Source organism: Cavia porcellus, unplaced genomic scaffold (genome assembly GCF_034190915.1).
Source record: "Cavia porcellus strain 051 isolate PalLab524CR breed Dunkin Hartley unplaced genomic scaffold, mCavPor4.1 scaffold_12, whole genome shotgun sequence".
NCBI lineage: Eukaryota > Metazoa > Chordata > Mammalia > Rodentia > Caviidae > Cavia > Cavia porcellus.
Genome location: NW_026947495.1, coordinates 59,426,730 through 59,448,932, shown reverse-complemented (window position 1 = coordinate 59,448,932; position 22,203 = coordinate 59,426,730). Strand labels below are relative to the sequence as shown.

The window sequence follows — 22,203 nt, the reverse complement described above, 5'->3', positions numbered from 1 at the left end:
AAAGTATGTCATCATCAGATATATCAAGGACAAAAATTGTCAAGGGAGGAAGGAAGAAGCAGCTGCATTCTCTAGCTATCCAATTCCTCTTGTATCTTAATTGTGATTAGAATGATAATTTCTCACTGAAAATGATCATCATGTTTTTCCAAATCTCAACACTCAGGAAACCACACCTGAGTTGCAAGGCTGGAGAGGGGTTCAGTGGCAGCCTAGGGCGCCCTCCGAGGCCGTGAACTGGCAGTTGAGGAGTTGCTGCCACCTGGTGGATATTCTCAGCAGTGCCGCCTGTGAGTCCCCCCAGCCAAGCCGAGGAACAACCCAGCTGCAGAGTCAGTCACTTCGATAATTCTTCGGCTGAGCTCCCTTATTACCTGCGAAGACGAAGGGCCCGTGCAGTTTATTATGGGTTTGTGGTGTTTATTAAGCCACAGCAGTATTGTTTTTGATAGACAACCTAAGATTAAGACTAATAAAGGACTCTGGGAATGTGGACTCGATAATTTTGTTGGCTTGAGAACAAAGAAGAAAGTCAGTAAATAATACCTGGATCCTCCAGTAATTACTCCATCTTATAAATTATTGTTTTCTCTTATTCCAGCCCACAGTCTGTCACTCTGGAAAGTATGATATATTAATTTTGAGCTAAGCAGTATCCACAGGGAGTAATCAGAGGTGGCACTGTACAGGTGTTTTCCAATGAAAAAGGTTATTACTGGAATTATTTATAAGCAGCATCAGAACACGAATGTTAACAAAGTGATTTTCATCTTATTAAGAACCAGGAGGTACCGATGGTGAAATCATCCCATTCTGACCTTTGAAATGTCGTACGAAAGAAGATCCCCCACCTTCAAGGTGCCATTAACTTTCCTTCTTGTCTGTTTTATTTTTCCTTTTAAATATTATTTTACACGTGACTATTGGGAAACAGGTTAAATCCTATACATTGGTATAAAAGTGTGCCGTCTATCATGCTCGCCCACCTGTCAGCTTGCTAAACACAACACAGCCCGCACAGGCGAGACCCTTGTGTTCCCAGCTCACACTACGGTTCCCCTGCCCTAGGCGAGGTGTTCATCATTCCCACTTATTTTTTAATATTTTTATCATGCACAGAATAGGCATTGGTTTCGTGTTTTTAAAATTAAATTTAACTTTTTTCTGCAAGTTGATTTGGCTCTGTCTGTCAAATTAGTTTCTCAGGCTGTCTGTAAACAAAAAACAAAACGAAACCCCACATATTTGGTGGCTGAAAACTGCAGAAATTTCTTCTCTCCCCATTCCGAAGCCAGACATCCATGGTCACACTGTGGGCTGACCCTGTCCCCTCTGAGGCACTAGCGGACAATTGTACCCTGCCTTGTCCTGTCTCCTGGTTCCCGTCCTCTCCTGTTTATGGTGCCATGACTCTGTCTGCTTCTGTCTTCACATGACCTCCTGTGCTTGTCACTGGGTTTAGAGTGCACCAGTGTGACCCCAGGGTCACCCCATCCCGAGGTTCTTAATGATATTCACGGAGATCCCTGGTGATGTGTGGCGGAAGAGGGTTTCCAACCGTGCCTGTGACTGAATACCCCAATTGCTGGCTTTTATGCATGATTTCCAACTATGTGAATGAGGAGCATTTTAAATGGCACTGGGTGTAACGTTTAGACTATGCAGGTGAGAACTAACTAGTACCGGGGTCCTACAGAGTGAAGGATTAGGGTGCTGGCTGGGGAGGCAGGAAGTCTAGATCTGTGTCCGTCCTTTACTGACCACATCCTCCAGCAAGAGGGCGCTGCATGGGCACTGTTCCTCTCCCATGACAGGCTACTTGATTTAGCAGGCAGGTCATTGGGAGCAGATAAAGCAGACTACAGTCACCTCACCCCATACGGACCGGGAAGACGTGAAGGAATTTCTAAGAATATACACATTTTTCAATTACCTTAGTAAATCTTACAGAAAATTTAGAAAATGGAAGAAAAATTACTTTTAACCATATTAATGTATTCCCTCTATTTCTCATCTGCACAATTTCATGGTTAAAGTCATTTAAATGAAGCCTTATAACTTAAAATAGATCTAATTATCTATTGCAAGGCCTGGGATTTAGCTCAGCGGCATAAGCACCTGCCTGGCAAGCGTGAGGTTGTGAGTTCGATCCCTGGTACCAAAAAAAGAAAAAGAAAAGTGTTCTGATTATCTATTGCTGTGGTGGTGCATACTTGAAATCCCAGCATTTGGGAGACTGAGGCAAGAGAATCTCCATGAGTTCAAGGACAACCTGAAATATGTAGGTAGATCATGTCTATACTAATAATAATCCTTGTTGCCACATAGCCTTTCTTCATAACTGAGTTTTTCAAATAGGATATGCAACTGTGTTTGGAATTCTATGGAACTACAGTTAATAGTTCTGTATTTTGCATTTGAAATTTGCTAAGATAGTTTGGTTTGCTTGCTTCTTTAGGTTTTAGGGTCAAACCCAGGGATGCTATACCAATAAACTATTTCTCTGGCCCTTTATATTTTCTATTTTGAGACAGGATCTCACTAAATTCCTCAGACTAATCTCGAACTTGTAATCTTCCTGCCTCCCAAGTAGGCAGGAATGCAGGTGTGTAGTACCGCGCCAGGTGAGAGTAGATCTTAATGTTCTTTCCAGGAACACAAAAAGGTGATGGATGATTTTGGTAATTGTTTTACAATTCTATGCATATTAAATCATCAAGTTGTATGCCTTAAATATATATCATTTTGTCAGTTATACCTCAATAAAACTGAAAAAAAGGGGACAGCTGCTCTCACCTCCCACCTGGAGAAACAAGCTCAGCACCCTGACACACAGAAGGCTCTACAATTAGTAAGCATCATTGTAATTTACAAGGCGTAAAACATTCTAACTCTAAGAGATTTTATTTTTTAAAATTTTTTTCTGGTAAAACCAATATAATAAGATTTATTCATCCCGGCAACACACCAAAGGACATTTTGAAATGTTTCCACTTTGAAGGAAAATTTAAAAATCTAGGAGGGAAAAAAAGGATGATTTCTCAACACCAGAACAGGTATCTCAGACTAATGGCCAATCTTGTATTTAATGGAGAAATAATAGAAGTTAAAATATAACAAGGATGGCTTCTACAACCACTTCCTGTTAGCACTGCTCTGCAAGTTGAAACCAGTCCGCATTAGCAATAAAATAGATATGACCCTAGCTAATTGGAAAGAAGAAATAAAGTTAACATTGTATCTACTGCTGCCTCATTTGTAGGTAAATTCCCACTGGTTTTATTCAGTTCCAGTTTAACAAGAAGCAAAGATTTGGTTGGGTTTTGGTTATTCCTTATGCCCATGTTTCCAAGTTCCCTCGCTCCTAACCCTCTTCTTGTTTCTGATTTTAGATTGAAAGCTTTCCGTTTTAGTCTATTTAGTATGTTGGGGTTGCTGCATTCCGTTTGCTAGTATTTTATTGAGGATTTTTGCATCTATGTTCATTAGGGAGATTGGCCTGTAGCTCGCTTTTTTGGTTGGGTCTTTCTCTGGTTTTGATCTGAAGGTAATACTTGCCTCCAGGAACAAGTTACGATTGCTTCCCTTTCAATCTCATTAAACAGTTTGAGGAGTATTGGTATTAAATCTTCTCTAAATTTCTTGTAGATTTCCACAGTGAACCCATCAGGACCTGGCCCTTTTTTGCTGATAAATTTTTAATTATGTTTATTTCATTAATTGATATTAGATTATTCAGAATTTTTATATGGTCTTAATTCACCTTTGTAATTCATGTCTCTAGGGATCTGTCCATTTCTTCTGGATTTTCCATTCTATTTAAGTAAAGATTTTTGATGTGGGTGTTGGTGATCTGAATTTCCACAGTGATTTCACCCTTTCATTCCTCATTGCATGAATTTGAGTTTTTTCGAACCTTTTTTTGGTAAGGTTGGCTAAGAGTTAAACAATTTTATTTATTTTTTCAAAGAACCAATTCTTCATATTCTTTTCTTAGTCTCAGTTATGTTAATTTCTTCTCTGATCTTTATAATTTGTTATATGAGCTTTGGGCTTGACTTGTGCTTCTTTTTCTAGAAGATTGAGGTTGATCATTTGTGCTTTTTCTGTTTTCCTAATGTGAGAATTCACTGCTTTAAATTTCTCTCTTAGAATTGCTTTCATTGTATCCCACAGGTTCTGCTAAGTTGCATCTGTATTTTCATTTGATTGTAGATGTTGTTTAATCTCTTCTTTAATTTCATCTGTGACCCATGCTTTGTTCAGGAGGGTGTTATTTAATTTCTATGTGTTTATGGAGTTTTTGCAGTTTCTTTTGTCGCTAATTTCCAATCTCATTGCACTATGCATAGAATAATTTCAATTCCTTTGCATTTACTTAAAGCATGATCTATGATGGTTAGTATACAGTCTGTTTTAGAGAAAATCCCATGTGCAGCTAAGAAGAATGTGTATTCCAGTTTTGTTTGGTGGGACAGTCTGTAAACATCTACTACGTCCATTTATTCACAGGTTTGGTTGAGTTATTTCTTTGTTGATTTTTTTGTCTAGTTGATCTATCTTTTTGTGTAAGGTCCTCCACTACAATTGTATCATTGCTTATTTGATTTTTCATGTCCATTAATATTTGTCTTATATAGCTGGGGGCTTTCATATTTGGTGCATATATATTTATGACTGTTACCTCTTCCTCTTGCATTTTTCCCCTTACAAGTATATATATGATGAGCTTCTTTATCTCTTTTGCTTACCTTGAGTTGACATTCACATTGTCTGCAAACAGAATAGCTACCACTGCTTTTTTCCTGGGTTCCTGTTGCATGGAGTATTGTTTTCCATCCTTTGAGTTTTAGTCTATTGATTTCTTTTTGAGTTAAATGTGTTTCTCGTATACAGCATATTATTGGATCTTGTTTCTTGATCCACCCTGCCAGTCTGTTTCTTTTGACTGGTTAATTGAGGCCATTTACATGGAGGGTTATACCTGATATGTATTGGCTTATTTTTGTCTTGTTATTTTCCTACTGTTTTGCCCTGCTTTTCCCTCTGTTTAAATGCTTATCTTGTTTGGTGGTTTCTTTCTGTTGTTGTTCTTGGAATTGTGGTCATTTTTATCTCTAAGATATCTTTCTGTACCCTATCTAGTGTTGGTTTGGTGGTCATGAATTTGTTCAGTTGTTCTTTGTCATGGAAGTACCTTATTTCTCCGTTAATTTTGAATGATATTTTTGCAGGATACATCAACCTAGGTTGGAAGTTGATTTATTCAGGACTTGAAACACTTCACTCAAAGCTCTTATTGACGCAAGGGTTTGTGTTGAGAAGTCAGCTGTGATTCTGATGGGCTTTCCTTTATAGATGATATTTTTTTTTTCTCCAACAGCTTTTAAAATTCTGTTCTTGTCTGGGTATAGATTTATTTTGCTCATGGCTAATTGGAGTTCCCACTTATGTGTTTGCTAGACTCTTTCCCCATGCTTGGGAAATTTTCTTCCATTACTTATGCAAATAGGTTTTTTATGTTACTTGTTTTGACTCCTGCTGTTTCATTGACATCAGTTATTCTTATATTATTTTGCTTTGCAGCATCTTATAACTGATGAATTACTATTTCCTGATCTTTTATTTTCAAGAGAGCTTTTCTTTTATTATCTCTAGCCATGATTCTGTTTTCAAGGTCTGAAAGTCTGTCTTCAGTTTTATTCTAGTAATTTTGCCAGTTCTCAATGGAATTTTTAATTTTCTGGATATCTGTTTGAATCCAGTTCATGTATTCTGTTCCTTTCCTACATTGATCATTCATAATTTCCAGCGTCTTCTATCATCATTTTTAAAATTTATCTCTTTCTAGTTTTGCTGAGTAACTCCTTTATAAATGACTTTTTTTACTTAAGAGATTATTTCTGATCTGGTTTCCTTTAGAGCCCCATGGATTTCTTTCTGTCTTTGTTTTTAGTACTGGAAATTGAACTCAAGACCTCATGCTTGCCAGGCAGGCACTGTGCCACAGAGCCATATCATATCCCTAGACCTGGGTTTGGTTCTTTATTTCAGTTATTATCATTTCAGAAATTTCAGGTGTTTACCTTCCAATTTCTTCTATGTGGATGTCTCCTGGACTTGTTCTGGGTGGGCTAAATGTCTGAGATTGTATTTTGCTTCTTCATCTTGTCATTTTCTATTTTAAAACTTTTTATTTTATTTTTTGCGATGTTCCTTGTGAGTTCTTGTAGTAAGTAGCTTATCATTACTATCAAGGCCTCTCTAGGAAAAATCTGTGCTTCAAGGATGTTTTCTGTGTGTGTCACATTCTTGTTTTGTGGTCTGTCCCAAATTCCTACATAATTGAGAGTGGGATGTTGGTGTCTGCTTGGCTCAGTCCTCAGTCTTTTGGTGCAGGGCTGTGGTGAGTTATTACCCAGAGCTTTCCAGTGTTGTTACAGAAGGGGAACAATCGCTTACAACAGATATGACATCCCAGCTACATTAGCAAAATTAGCCACAAAAATAGCATCAAGCACAATTTAGAAACTGACAACCTAGGGTAGCTATTTCTTTAGTATTTTGGACCATAAGAGCAAAGTCTATAGTTGTATAACAAAACTGATCATAAATTAGCAGTTTGCATGCAGTGTTTCCCCTAATAGTGCGGTTTTACCCCCTGGTGGGGAAATTTAGGGAGGATAGTGCATAAAACAAAGGTAACTGGGAAGGAAGTAGAAGCAAGGTTGGAAGACAAAGGATGGTCAGGAAGGTTTGGGAAACCAGAGAGGGGGATAAAAAGAAAGAATGAAGGGGTATTTGAGGGATTATCTGAACTTGGTCTCTGGGTTTGAGGGATGAGGTTAGTTTTTTGTGGCTAGAGTTCTCCCCAGCCAGAAGAAGAGGAGGAAGAGGAGGAAGGGAAAGAGGAGGAGGAAGAAGAGGAGGAGAAGAAAAGAAAGAAGAAGAAGAATTGAGGAAAAAAGGCTGGTTGCTGAGTCCCATATTTTCATAATGGTTGCTGGTCCTGTAGTGTAGGGGTGAAATTAAAAAAAAAAAAAAACCCTAAATTTTCCTGTGGAGTTCAAGATTCTTACCATGCAAGTTGCTGGACAAGAGTTTATTTAGATCTGTGACTATATCTAGTAAGCATTGCATTTAAGTATCTGATTATCTATTGCTGCATACAAATCACCCCAACACTTAGAGCTTCAAAATAATGATTCCATTTACTTTGTCCCTGAATCAGTACATTTGAGGAGGGCTTGTGACTATTTGTCTTTGCTTCCCTTACTTGCAGCTGGGTGCCTTAGGACTGGTGGTTGCATCTGGAAACTTGCTCTCAGGTCTGCTGGAATGGTCCTTCGGAACCTCACTTGGTGGGGGCTGTGCACACCTATATGCAGTCTTTTCATATGTGACTTCTTTACAGATGGTGCCTGAGCTCCAAAGGTAAATATCCTTAATGAGAAAAAAACAAAGCTAATGCTATGTCTCCTTTAATGACCTCATCTAAAAAGTCCACAGTGTCACCTGTTTATTACAGGCAAATCACTGACTGAGGCTGGTCAATAATTTAAGGGAAGTGGAATTGGCTTCTACCTTTTGTTGGGAAGAGTATAAAAGAATGTGTGTGGACATATTTTGAAATCATTACAACTCACTTCCCTGGACATCAATTATTTACATTTTCCCTTACGTGCAAAGTGAACTCATCTCCTAACACTACACTTAAACATTGTGCTTTCCTTAACATCAGGCTTAGGCTGGAGGTCTATGACTTTGACATGTAAATCAGGTGCAGCTAGGAGAGCCTGAGGCTCCCAGGGTGCTGGGAAGTAACTGTCCTTGAGTGTAGTCAACCTGAGGTTCATAACAACAAGCCCTCTGCCCAGTGAGTCAGTCCAGCAGACAATGTTGGCACCAATGCAGAGAATAACTCTGGACAATTCTGTTTAAAAGTATAAAAATAAAAGGCACACAATGATCCTTGCATGGCAATGCTGAAATCCAGTCGAGCATATGTGACCATTTCTGCCACCTTTCACTTGTACAGGATTTAAAAGGAATGTCATGGATTATTCATAGGACTTTTCCAAAAGGGGCTGGGTGCCTGGACAAAGGGAAGAGCAAAGTTTGAACACAGCCCAAGATGTGCTTAGAAATATGTTGTGTTTCTGGTTGGGGTGGAGATCATACTATGGAAATGAATTACAGTGACAGTATAATTAAGTTTAGGTCCACTTGCGTACATCTCCATCTGTGCACATCCCACTCTTATCTCAAGGAATACAGTGGCTTGCTTGTATCATTGACAGCCTGATTTAATTTCTCTCTCTTTTATCTCTGAGAGTTGTGGTTACTTGCTCCTTTCCTCTCAGGCTGCCACTTAGAAGTCCTACCAACTCCCCCCAGACCCCAATTCCTTGATTAAGGCTCAGTCATATTACCTGGAAGTTGTCCACCAGAGCGTTGGGCTCTGCCCATCGGGTCCTTGACCCCCGCCTCCCCAGCTATTCTTCCTGTTCCATTAACACATTCATGCAGTTTTGAACAACTGGTGGAACATGTATGACTGTCCCATGGGGCAGCTTGTCCCGCCTCACGAGACTGCCCCAGGACAGCTCTGCACGTACCGTGAGTGTTTCAGAGCCACCTAGCAGCAAGTCATGTAAACTATAGCCCAGGCATGAACATATTAAAAGTAGCTCAATTTTGTAGGTAACTAGTGTAAGAAAATGTTACATTTACTCTTTTTCCTCTGAAATTTCAATAATTTTAGGCTAAGAAATGAATAATAGGGGGCTGGGGATTTAGCTCAGCGGCATAAGCGCCTGCCTTGCAAGTGTGTGGTCGTGAGTTCAATCCCTGGTACCAATAAAAAAGAAAAAGACAAAGACAAAAAAGAGAGAGAGAGAGAGAGAGAGAGAGAGAGAGAGAGAGAGAGAGAGAGAGAAATGAATAATAACAGGAAAAAAACCACATGAATTATATCATGTGCCCATCACATGGGAGTATTAGACTCAAAGGCAAGTAGTTGACCCTTATATTGCTAAACAAAGGCGCTGGAGCTTGGATTTCTGGGAGGAAGAGGGTGTGCAGGCCAGGGAGCCTGGGGAGGGGTCTTGTGATACAGATGAGTCTCCCCCCATCCACCTGTTGTCATCTGAGTCTGTGTCAAGTGTCAGTCCCGGGGCTCTTCCTTTGGAAAGGTCCCTAAGTGCACTTGCTATTTAATTTACTGTTGATAAGTGTAGATTTTTTTCTTTTTCTTTTTTTTTTAAAGGACCGGTTTTTATAGAGGTTCACAATTTCCCTGAATAACCAATTCAGAATGTACCCCAGGAATCTGATGGGCCAGGGTTATTTTATTCTTCCACAGTAGTTCTCTTAGGCTGATTCCTGCATTGGAAATTTGAGATTCAAAATCCTGAACGTTTTTTTTTAGTCTGAACTGATTATAATTTTTTTTGGTGCTGGGGATTGAACTCATGACCTCATGCTTAGCAGGCAGGCAGGCACTGATGCTGCTGAGCTAAACCCTCAGCCCTGATTATAATTCTTTAAAAAAAAAAAAAAAAGCATAGGAATCAGTTTACAGTTTAACCAGCTCCATTAGGCAAAATTCACACCAGGATATCTCTATTAGTCCTTCTCTACTTTGGCCCTTTCTAAAGCTGCTATCTGCACCCTAAGGATCTGTAGGCTTTTTGTCTGCTTGTAAAGTATCCAGGAAGCAGCACTTTACACATTCCCTAGGCCTTAATAATCACAGCATTGACTTTGCTGTGGATCGTCCTGATAGTACCCTGGATTCCATGTTTACCCTGAATCCTGTTCATTTGCAATATGAAAAAGCTAGGAAAGGAGAAACTTCAAATCCAGCAATTCCTGACTTTTATATTAAAATGCATTTTACCAGAGGCACTGAGAAAAAACAGTGGCTTCAGCACTCTTCCTAAAAATCTTCTCAGATAAGGATAATATGGCACTAAGTTGGTGTACTTTCTACTCTTTATGTTACCATAGATGACAGTGGTCTATTTTACTACTCTGTGGTAGCTCCCTGTAACCTTTTCTCTAAGCCTACCTAATAGTTTCTTCATGAACCACAAGCCATCCCACTCACAGTTGCTTGAAGACCTTCCAAATTCTGCCTGCCACCAAGTCCTGAAGCTAGTGTCATACTTTTGTTATGTTTTTGTCAGGTTTCTATTTTGGCAAACTCCGTTGCTGTTATCTGTTGCTGTATAGCAAACCACACCACACCAGCATGCGACGTGGAGAGAATTTGGAGAGTGCAGGTTCTCTGTCCTACTCTCTGTTCGCTAGACTGAATCAAAGATTGAGGGCCAGAATAAACAGAAACTTGAACACGTGTCCAGTGACTGATGGTGCCTGTTATCTAGGACCTCATCTGAAACTGCCCAGTTACCAGCATGTGACTTTCCCATGTGGCTACTTGATTTTCACACCAAATGGGGAGATTGTTGGATTCTCAGTGCAAGAGAGTGGGAGGGGCAGGAGACTTATCTCGGAAGTCACACAGTATTATATCTGCTGCCATCTCAACTATCTTTAAGGAGAAGGCGATTCAATTTTTTTATTACACAATTTTTTTCTTTTTTCTTTTCTTTTCTCCATGATTAAACCCTGGGAGCACTGTGCTACGTCCCAAACTCTTTTTTTTTTTTAATTTTATTTTGAGACAAGCGTCTCTAAGTTGCACAGACTAGCGTGGAATTTGCAATCTTCCTGCCTCAACATCCCTTGTAGTGAGGTGCTGTGCAGTGAGGAATTATGAGGATGCACAACCACACCTGGCCTACATTCCACCTTTGATAGGAAGATTATTGTCAAATAATTTTAGGACCTGCTTTAAAACCACAAATATTGAAGGTTGTTTTCAGCTTCATTGCACGGATGCAGAAGCTGTATTTCAGAGAGATTGACTTGCTGAGGTTCTCATAATAAGTAAATGATAAGGATGGGACTACAAGGTGTGATCACATTGTAAGTGTTTAATTATATAATTTGTAATGTACAATCTGTTAAGGATTGTAATGCTACAACATATTGTGATCTCAATTGAGTTTTCCTTTTTTGACACAAAAGAACACATTGAGCATATGGATTATGAATCAAAGATTTTTTTTGTATAGCTAAATGTAAGTTTATTTTGTACCAAGTATCCATATTGTAAATTAAAATGTCTCAATGTCCAGAAACAGCTTCAGTCCTGTCTTCAGAGCACTGAGCTAGTTTTTGTATTCCTACTGACTCTCTCTCTCTCTCTAACTTGACATACAACGTACCTTTACCTTACCAACCCGATGCACAGCTAAGACTTTGAGATCAGGAGTTGTTTGGTCTTTCAAAAGAGAGACTATGTTCAATAAATCGTGCTCAAATTCCAAATCATGATTGTTTCCTCATTGAACATCTCTAGTTTCTTTTCCTTTGACTGCATATATCCATGTCTGTGTATCTATGTGTGCAAAAGCAGGAGCATGTCCTTCTGTGTGCATTGTTTCAAATCATCTTGTTTTTCTGTAGATTCCCACTAACAGTCTTTCAAATTTTCTGGGTGAACACTTTGTTGTACAAGTAATTTTACAAATTCCTGTGCAATGAGGAAAAGCAATCAAATTATACTAGAAACAAAACAGAACAAGCTGTTTTGCTTAGCAATGTATCTAAATAATCTTCTGAGATGTATAAAAATAATTTTTCCTGATACTATCAAGTCATTTGTGGCCATGTTTGGTTTGTGTTATTTTTTTCCCCATGAAACCCAACTCCAATCTCTATTGATTCTGGCTCATATTCTTTGTATTTATCAAAACCTGTGACCTTAGCCATTTTATATAGTATCAGATTTCCTGGGAAAATGATGTTTAGCTTAATTCCTCCCTCACTTCCAGTAATGGCAAACACATAAACATCATTCTGTACAGACTGAAGAATAACAAATTGTACACTGCAGAAAGAAGGTATTTAGACCTTTAAGTGTGGGCACTTACCACGATGATCTGTAATTTTCCCATTGGGTTCTGCCCTGATCCTTCTCTAACACGTTTCTAAATCTCTCCCTCTCTCTTTTGAATTTCTGAGTAAGAATTGAACCCAGGACATTGCACAAAATGCTAGGCAACCACCCTACCACTGACCTATACCCTCAGCCCTCAGATCGGCCTGTAGTTTTTTCAGTTGGATCCTTCTTTGGTTTAGTCAAAGTAATGCTTGCTACCAGGAATGAATTTGGGAATATTGCTTCCCTTTCAATTTCAGTAAAGAGTTTGAGAAGTGGCGATATTAGGTCTTCTCCAAATTTCTTACAGAATTCAGCAGTGAGTCCAGTAGGATCTGGGTTTTTTGGTTGGTAGGTTTTAATTACATCTTCAATTTCATTCACTGATACTGGTTTATTTAGAATTTTTATATCTTCTTACTTCAGCTTTGGTAATTCATGTGTCTAAGAACCTGTACATTTCTTGTTTTCCATCTTATTAGAATACAGTTTCTGAAAGTAGGTATTGATGATCTTTTGAATTGCTGCAAGATCTGTTGTGATTTGATTTTTTTTTTCTAGAGTCTTATTCATCCTCTTTATTACTTGACTGTTAACCACTTTAGAGAGTCCAGGTGGGTGGGTTCCAGATTCTTCATTGCCTCCTGGGTTTGCTTTATGTTTAATTCCTGAGTTGATGCTTGTAAATTGCTTAAGGTAAGTAGCTTTATTGCTAGTATTTAGAATTTTTAGTGAATGACTACTTCTCAGAGGTGTCTTCTATGTGTAGCTCGTTTTTGGGCTTTGAGTCTGTTGCAGGGTCCTACCTTTTCAATTTATTGAGGATGAGAAGTTGCTTCCTATTTGGCCTAGCCTGTGGTTCTTTTCCACTGGCCTATAGCATTTTTTATGACCCTTAGGCAATCTCAGTCTTGCAATACCAAAAAGAGTGGTTAGAATAATCATGTCACTTCAGCTAAAGTGATACAATCAACAAGAGCAATATCATCAAATAGCCTAGAAAATGACAAACTGAGGTAACTATTAATTTGTTACCGTTAACCATGTGAACAAGATTTGTGGTTATATAACAAAATCTAGAATGAACCAGAAAATTGCATGCAGCAAAAAGCCCTCAGTATGGCAATTTTACCCTCAGGGGAGAAAACCTAAAGGGGTTAGGGGGAAAATAGAGAAATAAAAGAAGATGAAGAGATTAGAAGCAAAGCTGCAGGATGAAAGAAGATCACACAAACTTTGGGACACTGGTGAAGAAGACATGAGGGAGAAAAGGAAGAAATAAAAACAAGAACAGAACAGAACAACAACGAAAAACTCTACAAGCCATGTTTACATTCATATAAAAAATAAAAACAAACAATCAAGAAAAAAAGGAGAGGAAAAAAAGTAAAAAAAAAAAAATGTCTACTGCAAGGCATGTCTCTGATGTTACTGATAGACAAAGTCCAGATCCTAGTTGTCCAATCCCAGAAAAACAGCTGTAGCTTTACAGTGGCATAGTGGATAATCCCAGCAAGCCTTTTAGTTTTACTGAAGTTTCTTGCTATAAGGCTGGAACCAGATTTGTTCTGCCTGTTGCAGTCTGTGCGCTTCCTGCTGGCTTTAACCTGACTCCCTGCCTACCTGAACTTGGTTCCCTGATCTTGTCACTGGGAGCCACTAGATGGAGCCACAGTTGTTCTGAGTTCTGAGTTCAGTGGGCCCCTCTCCAAGATGGATACTGATCAATCGCAGTTTCCTGAGAGACATCTGAACCAGACTAACTTACTAGCCACTGCAATGTGCTGTATCCATTGCTCCCTTCCACTGGTACATTTTTCCATGGAGGCCTCTGGTCTCCGGTACTGACCATGCATCAGCAGGTTCAAGCTACCTCTCGCACACAGCAAGTCTGGGCTCAGGGAGAAAACGCTGTCACCTCCTCCTGCTTGAAATCTCCCTCTTTGCCCCTTTATGGACTTCTCTTTCCACTTCAGATCCTTCCTGGATCCCAGGAACCCGCTTCCCTCTTTTTTGTCCTTCTCGTGTTGCTATATGCCAGTGTCTGGACACCAAGTCTCAGAGAGGCTCCTTCTTTGATCACTACTCCATAATTTTCCTGGAAACAAGTATCTGTTCTTGTAGAGGATGGAGAGATGGAGGATGAGAGATTAAATAGCTTGTTCAAGGTGACACTTCTGTGCCATGGGAATTCTTACAAAAATCCTGATCTTCTGGGTTTTGTCCAGTTCTCATGATGCCACCCTGTCCAGCTTCTAGTAACTTGCATCACCATTAGAAGACGGCAAACATTTATGCCCCTGGGGAATTTGCAACAAAAAATGCTGCAAAGCAATTGATTCTTCAACCAGTCTGGTGTCTGCCCAAGTTGGGCTTTTGGCAAATGTTTTAGTTCCTCTTTTCTGCTGTTAAGAAAGCATTTATTTTTATTTTAGAAATGTTCTCTTCAATTTCTTGTTAAATTAGACTAAACAAAGAAATATATGATGTCAGGGCTGGGGATTTAGTTCAGCGGCAAAAGCGCCTGCCTTACAAGCGTGCAGTTGTGAGTTTGATCCCGGTACCAAAAAAAAGAACTATATGATGTCAACCTGGCAGATGAGTTTCTAATAGTACATATTTTAAAGGACATGCAATGTTTCTTTTAGTACAAAAGTAGTAAATGTCAGAAAAAATATAGATAAAACAAAAAGGACATTAAAATGTTGATTATTCTATCCTGATGCAAACATAACAACTATTCATAAATTATTTGGTATTTTATGTTTCCAATTGTGTGTGTGTTAGTTTCTTTTACTCATTGCTGAGACAAAACACCCAGCACCAAAACTAAAGAAGGAAAAGGTTATTTAGCTCACAGTTTGTAGAGGTTTCAGTCTACTGTTGGTTGGCCCCAAGGGAAGGCAGCATAGCAGAGGGGCATCACAGAGAAGAAATAATTCATGGCAGACACAAGGCAGCAAGCAGCAAGTGACAAGCAATGACACTAGCCCTCTTTCTGTCTCTGTATTTTATCCAGGCTACCCATCTTAGGAGGCAGTCTGAATCCTACCCAGAACTATGCCAAACCAATTACCAGACTAATTTAATAATCACATACCCTTGATTCTAGCACCCCACACTTAATTCTAACAATCCACACTCTGATCCAGCCACCTTTGAAAAGCCCACCTGTGATAAAATGAGGCTTTGGGGGGACATTTAAACACAAGGCATAACTGTATGAGACAGAGAAAGAGAAAAAAAGAGGTATATCAAGGGGTCCTCTCCAGTTTCTATCTTATCATCCCTACATCCTCTAGTGAATGACTTTCAATGAGGAGGTTAGTTGTAAAGTTAGGGCACAGGAGAGAGAAGAAGCAGACTAAGAAAGATGTAGGTGATCTAGGAAGATGGAGTCAATCCTATAGTTCTGCTGTTCTTTTACAGAGCTCTCAACAGCTCTGAAGCCCCACACTAATTTCTCTGTTTCACAAGTCACTGGGGCAGTGGCACGTCTGGAGGTCCTGCAGATCTGTCTCTTGCTTCAACGTGTTTGGACAGAACAGACCCAGCGACTTCCTTTTTTTCATCTTCCACACCAACTTCCAGGTACAAATTTTGGAAACTTCTCGACCTTCTCTTCCTTCCAGGACTGGACAACACCATTCTTTAGTGAGTAGCTCCTTACTACTGATCAGCCATGACCTTTCAGATGCATCCGAATTATTCCATCGAGATGGAGGCTGCCCTTAACCGCTTGGTGAACTCGCACCTGTGGCCTTCTACACCTATCTCTCTCTGGGATACTTTACCACGACAATGTGGCTCTGGCAGGTGTAGGCCATTTCTTCTGTGAGCTGGCCAAGGAGAAACGTGAGGGCGCCCAGCATTTCCTGAAGCTGCAAAACCAGTGCAGTGGCCATGTTCTCTTCCAACACATGCAGAAGCCTTCTAAAGATGAGTGGGGCAAAACCCTGGATGCTACGGAAGTTTTCTTGATCCTAGAGAAAAACCTGAACCAAACTCTTCTGGATCTTCATGCCCTGGGCTCTGCCAAGCCAGACCCCATGCCTGGGATTTCCTGGAGAACCATTTCCTAGATGAGGAGGTGAAGCTCATCAAGATAGGTGACCACCTCACTAACCTCCACAGGGGGGGGGGTCTCTGAGGGACTCCTGCATCACCTGGCACCAGAGCTTTGGCCCAATCCTCTCCCTCCAGCCACTAAGCAGTTTTTTTCACCTCTTTGGAGACCCCTCCCAAATCTTGGACCAGAAGAAAATAAAGCCTTTTGCAGAAAAAAAAAGTCACTGGGGGGAAAAAATGAGCCATCAGTAAGGTCTGGTAAAATGCACTAAAAGAGTGACTTGGGTTCTCTGAATTTGCAGAGGATCTCTATACCCAGACCAATGGGCAGCGGCACAGGACCAAAGGAGAATCAGGAGCCACTGAGGGCTTTTCCTGTATGATACTTCATCTGCTGGGTATTAGAGGAGATGTTGAATTTAACAAGGCAGAGAAAATAGGGTGGGATATTTAGATATTTTTCAATCAGGTATTGACTATCATGTGAGCTATTTCAAGGCAGAGGTTAACATAAGCAGACAATAACCACTACTTAGAATAATTCACTGTGCCAGTATAGCATAGCATACCAAATAGTGTAGTACAAGCTAGTACTTTAGGTACTGTGTCCTTTGTGGGGTAATAACTAATATCTTACAAGATCTTTTCTGTTCCTTTTTTTCTTTTCTGCTTCCCTCTTTTATTTCACACTCTTCTCTTCTCATAAGGTTACTGGCACTCAGGTCCATATGCTCAGTTTCATGTGCTGACTAAAGCAAAGGAGGCTGTTTATTTTGGTGAAAAGGAAAAATCCTTTATTCAAAACTAGCTCCAAAGAGACAGGGGCCTCGCTTGCCTCAGATCACCATCATCTCACTGTGTCCAGGTGCACAAGAGCCTTTTACAGAAAGGAACAGAGGGGAGAGGTAGTGAATCAGACAAGAGATGACTTAAAGCTTGCACCATCCCTCCTGGCCTTCTGCACTCCCTGTCTTCCTTGTGGGATCAAGCTTCACTTTGATTTCCTGGGGCCCGCAGATGAAAAGAAGTTGTAGACGTCACACCCATGGTTTAAGGAAGTTTAGAGAGGCCACTTGTTTCTTTAAAAAAAAAAAAATATATATATATATATATATATATATATATATATATGTATATGTATATATATGTATACACACATAAAAAATATTTGTTAAAGTTTCATTTTTTTCTATGTCAGTTACAAAAGTACATATGATTTCTGTACCAAAAAGAAAAATAAACTTAAACCAAAGACATCATCTGAGACAAGATCTACATACAGTATTTTCCTTAGGTAGATATTAGATGATATCAAGAAACAAATTCATTCCTAAGAAATGCATGCTGAAGTTGAGATAGTCTTACTATAACTGCAGTTTACTTTAAAACCTGTAGGTGCAGAGGGAGAAAAAGATAAAATCAAATGTGGCAAACATGAGCAATCACTCAATCTGTTGGAGAGTATGTGTTTATTTACATTGCTACTCAATTCTTCTACACTTTAAAAATTAAAAGTGAAAAGTTAGTGTATTGTCTAGGGTTCCCTAGAGGAACAGAATCAGTAGAAAATATGTGCATATTTATGCAAGGGGATTTCTTGGGAGACTGACAGGATCAGGGGAAGGATGGTGCACAGCAGCCATCTGCATGCTGGAGAGCTGGAAGATCCAGTAGCTGCTCAGCCCAAGAAGATGGAGCTGCAGAACAAGAGGGATCAAGGATGCTGCACCAGCCCAAGGATAAAGGTTCGAAGCTCCCTGGAGAGTTGTCAGTGTGAGTACATGGAAGGCTGAAGAGAGAAGACTCATGTCCAAAGGCATAGCAGCCAAAGACACACACACTCAAGTATACTGGAGCTTTGAAAACACACTGATGGTCTTCTGTCCTTTTATTCTGTCCAAGGAACTAGCCTATTGGTCAGTGTCACCCACAATTGGGTGGAGCTTCCCCCTAGTTGCAGACTCCATGCCAGTCATCTCTGGAACACCCCACAGATGGGACCAGAACTATACTTTACTAATCTGGTAGGTATTTTTAGTGCAGTGAAGGAAAATACAGCTGCAAAAATACAAATGGATTGCATTTAGGACAAAGTGCTGACTTGACCAATAGTAGATTCTTTGTCAGAGTCCAGGAAAATGCTCCTTGCCTTTAAGTGATAACTTTTGCCTCACATACTTAATTTATATGGATTTGTTTGTTAGCATTTCAACTTCAAGTGTCAAGCTGCCAAAATGCAATCTTTTTAATTTTTTAAAATTTTAATTAGTACATGTTTGCAGTACCTAATGATTACATTTATCGTGGGGACTTGTATATAAAGCATCTTAGTTATTTTTGGGGGTCCCTATCCCTTCTCTTTCTATTTGAAAAACAGCTTCCTACTTCCGAATATCTATCTTTTAGTCTGCTTCTTATTTATATTTTGGGTTTCTTATATAAGAAGTACCATGACATATTTAAGCTTGTGTGTCTGATTTATTTCACTTAACATTATAGTCTCACACTGCATCCATTTACTTAAAAATGATTCGGTTTTATTTTATGGCAGAGTAGTACTCCATTGTGTGTAAATACTGCACATTTTCTTTATCCATTCACCTGTTAATGAACATCCAAGCTATTTCCAAGAAAAGCTTGGAATTTAGCTAGCTATTATAAATTATGCTGCTATAAATATGAGTATGTATGTATCAGTGTAATATTATGTTTTTAATCCTTTCAGGAAGATACTTAAAAGGGAACTAGCTAGGTCAAGTGGAATTTCTAATTTTAGTGTTTTGAGGAATCACTATACTATTTCCATAGCGGCTGTACTAGTTTACATTCTTACAAATGATGTAGGAGAGTTCCTTATTCCCCATGGCTTGGTCAGCATTTGTTATTCAATTTCTTGTGGCAGCCATTCTTTCTGGAGTCAGCTAGAATCTAGTTGTTGTTTTCATTTTCATTTTTCTAGTGAACAGAAATGTTGCATTTTTCATGCATCTAGTGGCCATCTACACTTTTTCTAGGAAATGTCTATACATTTCAGGTGCCAGTTTTTGACTGGGTCTTTTATTTGGGGAGTCTAATTTTTTTAATTCTTTATGTCTCTTAGACATTAGTCCTCTGTCTAAGGAATAGCTGGCGATTATTTTTCCTGTTCTGTAGGCTGTTTCTTCACTCCATTGCTTGTTTCCTTTGCTGTTTGAAAGATTTCTATTTTGATATGATCCTGTTTGTTGGTCTTCAGTACTATTTCTTGTGCCATTAGGGTTCTGTTTAGAAATTCCTTGCCTATGTTTATGACTTTAAAAGTTTTATCTATTTTATCTTCTAGTAGATTAATGATTTCTGTTTTAACATTTAGATCTTTGATCCATTTTGATTATAGTTTAGTACAAGATGAGGTGTATGGGTCTAGAGTCAATCTTCTATGTATATAGCCAATTTTCCCAGTACCGTGTGTAAAAGAGGCTGTCTTTCTTCCTCTGTATGTTTTTGGCCCCTTTGTAGCTGAATGTGGCTGGGCTTGCTTCTTCTTCCTCTATTCTGTTTCACTGATCTGCATGTCTTTTTTATACCATGCTGTCTTTGTCTCTGTAGCTTTGTGATATAACTTCAAATCTTGGGTTATGGGGCCTCCTCCTTTCCTTTTGTTACCTAGGATTGTATTGCTATTCTGAGACTAGTCTGGTTTCAAGTGAATTTTAGGCTTATTTTCTATAGATCTTTGAGAAATGCTGTCAGTATTTTGACTATAATTATATTAAATCTGTATTTCAGTTTTGGAAGTATGGCCATTTTGACTACATTCAGAATACAATGTTTTTTTTTTTTTTGGGGTACTGGGGATCAAATTCATGACCTTGCGCTTGCCAGGCAGGTGCTTATGCCACTGAGCTAAATCCAGCCTCGCAGAATACAATCTTATATGAGGTATATTTTTCTCTTGTCCAATTACACAAGCCCAGGTGCTCAAATATTTTAAAGTGGAAATTATAATTATTTAATATTCCCTTTTCATCTCTACTTTATAATGAAGGTCAAGTTCTCACCTTTAATTGCATGATATTTAAAGCAAGTATGTTTTGTACAGCATTTAATTAGGCAAGAGTCAAGTTTAAGTAAGTGGATAAAAAGCAAGATCTGTAACTTGGCAAGAAGTTGTAAGAGCATCTTGAGTAAAATTGTCCTTTGACCAATTTTTCCCAAAATAAAGCAAAGCAGTCATTTGCAACAGTTCCAAAAGAGAAAAGAAAAAAAGTCTCCTTCATTGAATGAATATAAATGCTGCATATTGCAATTCCTGTCTTGGATATTCTGATTACACTTTAGCAATGAAAAGTGTGGCATAGTTCTGGATTTTGAAAATGGAGAAATAGCTTCTTTTGAATCAACTCTTCTACAGACAACAATCAAAAAATATGGACAGAATGTTTTTTTAAAAACTATCTGAAGACACTGGAAAGTAATAAAAAGCAGGCAAGGAGACAAAATTCCACCCGAAAACCTGTTTTACTGACTTGGAGAACCAAAGAATAAAATTCAATGTGACCCACAGCAGCTTGACGGGGAAGGGAAGATCTTCTTGGGCAGAGACATCAGGGGAATTTTTTTTCCTGATACTGGAGATTGAATCCAGTACCTTTCCATCGCCAACACTTTTTTTGCCTTTAATCTTAAAAGAGAATTTTAAGTCACTAAATTGTCCAGATTGGGCTTAAATTTGGCATCTTCCTGCCTCAGCCTCCCAAAGTGCTGAGATTACAGGCATGCACCAACATGTGTGACTGCTGAAGGATTTTATTATTTAGGATTCTCCAGAGTAACACTGAGACAATAGTTAGGATTCTATGGGGTGGTAAGGACAATGGCCCTAGAATGGACTCAGGAAGGTTCAAACGGAGTTAGCTGGGTCACCCTTCTAAGGATCTTACGAAAATATCTGCTAGTTGTCTTTGGACTATCAGGGACCTTACAGTACATGAATGGGGAGGCCATTGGCTCAAGGGAGCCCTACATGAACACTGCTTTGATTGGACCCTGAGAACTATGTAGCCTTGTGTAGGGTAGAAATCATACCCTTTGGATGACTACCTGAGAATTCTTCTAAACCCCTTTAAAAACCATAGACAAAGAGCCTTCATGGGTATCCTTCTCAAGAACCTCTCCCAGCTAGCAGGAATTCTACTTTGCCTTTATAACATCTACTTCCTTGTCTTCGTATCTTTTAAATAAACTTGGTTACACTCTGCCTGCTCTGTCCACAGTTTTATCCTTCACTACCATGGGACACAACCTTGGCATTCTGGTAACAACAAAACCAATAGAACAAGTATATAATTATTGTATTAGCTTTCTGTTGCTGGACACAATATCTAATTTAAGGAAGAGAGGCTTCATTTGCCTCACATTTAAAGGGAATTCAGTCTCTGGTCAGCCTGCTACATTTCTTATAGGGCTAAGCAAGAAAGAAACATTATGGCAGAAGGGTGTGGTGGAAGAGAGCTTCTCACCTCATGGCAGGAGGAAGGTGGGGGAGAGCTGGGGACAGGATGTGTCCTTCAAAGGCACACCCATACTGACCCACTTCCCCCAGCTGTATTCTACCTCCTGATAGCCCATTCAATTATGAACTCAATGGATGTCAATAGATTAGCCTATTGATGAAATCAGCACGTGCATGTGTAAACACCTTTCTAGGCCCCACCTTTGAAAATTGTTACACTGGGAATCAAGCCCTCATTATCTGAGTCTTTGGGGGATACTTCATATTTAAACTGTAACAGGGTGAAGAAGGGGTTGATCTCTTTCTTGTTCATCCATGGAATTGTGGCTGATACCCTTATAGCCACAGACAAATTAACAAGACAAAAACATAGAATTATTTGAACATAGCATTAAGTGACATTTTTAATGCTTACAGAGATTCAATGAAACATGGATAGCTGTGCAGAAATATGATTGTGATCCCAGAATGCTGGGATCGTGTCCCATGGTGACAAGGAAAGAAACTACAAATGGAGGAGGTGGAGTGCAAGCAAGCTTGTTTCTGTTGTGGTTGTAGTTGTTGTTGTTTTGAGACAGGGTCTCACTATGTAGTTCAGGCTGGACTTGAACTCACTATGTAGCCTAGC

The 22,203-nt window shown here is 39.3% G+C and overlaps 1 pseudogene; it reads left to right on the top strand.

The window, feature by feature from the left end:
• The first annotated feature begins 15,695 nt into the window (after positions 1–15,695).
• Positions 15,696–16,163, top strand: LOC100732892 (ferritin light chain-like; annotated as a pseudogene).
• Positions 16,164–22,203: the final 6,040 nt, after the last annotated feature.